We start from the raw sequence: 1545 nt of genomic DNA, 5'->3' as shown, positions 1-1545 counted from the left end.
GGGGGGGGGGGGGGGTGAGGCCGCGCCACGTGACGCCAGTGAGACGCTCACCGCCCCCCTCCTCCCGTTGCCATAGCAACAGCCGCCGGGCCCTGCGCGGCTACGGGGCCTCGCCCCGCCCAAAAAGCCTCCGCCCGGGGTTGGCGTATGGCGGCTCGGATCGGCGGCGGCGGAGGGCGGGGAGTATCGGTCCCACGGCTCCCCGCCCCGAGGCAGGGCTGTCGGTAGGGGGAGCCCCGGGGCCGGTCAGGGCGGGCGGGCGGTGTGTGAAGGCGGCACGTTGAGGGCCTGCTCTTCGGGCCGGGCTGGGGCCTGGTGTGTGCCTGCGAGGGAAGGGGCCTGCGGCACAGAGCAGCGTGTGTTACTCCTTCTCAGGGCAGCTGAGAGAACGAGGGCCCCGAGAGCTGGCGGGGGACTCTCTGTCAGGAACTGTAGTGACAGGACTAGGGGTAGCAGTTTTAAACTGAAAGAGGGGAGATTTAGATGAGATCTCAGGAAGAAATTCTTCCCTGTGAGGGTGGTGAGACACTGGAACAGGTTGCCCAGAGAAGCTGTGGCTGCCCCATCCCTGGAGGGGTTCAAGGCCAGGCTGGATGGGGCTTGGAGCAACCTGGTCTGGTGGGAGGTGTCCCTGCCCAGGGCAGGGGGGTTGGAACTTGATGATCTTTAAGGTCCCTTCCAGCTCTAAGCATTCTAAAATTCTATGATTCTATGTTTAACACAATACAGGTGATACCCACAGGAACTGAGGGAAATACATTTGTTTGCAGATTCATCCATAGATGAGGAAATTAAACAAAAGGCAGTTATCTTTTCATGGTTTGCAATAAGTGGGCACCAGGGATGGGATTTGTCAGTGCCGGCGCTTGGTTCTTCCTACTGCATTCGCTCTTCAGTGCCACTGTATCCTAATGAAGGGGAACATGGGTAAATCCTGTTACTGTAGTGCCCTCAGTTTGCTCTCAAGCTGCAGAAACTCGAATTCCACAGTCTTGGGGGTCATTTTGCGTATCTGCACCCTGTGATTCCCAAGGGAGGTGTCTCTGATGCCTCCAGCCTCAAGGTCCCTTTGTTTCAGAGCCGTCTTTCAGCTTCTCCACCGTTCAGCCATCCTTCTTTAGAGATTGCTTAGACTGTGCTAATTATCTCCCATTTTCTTGTTCATTATCCTCAGATTTGCCAAACATTTAAATGTGTATGTACCATCAGCACTCTTTAAGCAGAATCTGAAGACACCATAATAGGTGTATTTGGTCCTGCCAGATATCCAGCTAATGCAGGATTTTGTTTCTGAAAATGACTGGAAACAGATGTGTAAGGAAAAGAAGAACAAGGCAAAAATGTGATGATACTTCACCAGTACATGCTGAGCATCTGGTGATTTGCAGGTTAAGGGCTTCCTGGTCTAGGATAGAGATGTAACAGCAAATTATTATTTTTGTTCAGTTTCCATGGTATCATTTTTTTTCCACTTGATTTCAGCATGGTGTCTTCATAGCCTTTCTTCAGTAGTGGGCAGTGCCAGAGATGCTAAATCATAGTTTT

Source organism: Calidris pugnax, unplaced genomic scaffold (assembly GCF_001431845.1).
Source record: "Calidris pugnax isolate Ruff unplaced genomic scaffold, ASM143184v1 scaffold147, whole genome shotgun sequence".
In the NCBI taxonomy this organism is placed as follows: domain Eukaryota; kingdom Metazoa; phylum Chordata; class Aves; order Charadriiformes; family Scolopacidae; genus Calidris; species Calidris pugnax.
The sequence above is the reverse complement of the archived record's forward strand: the minus strand, read 5'-3'. Positions refer to the sequence as shown.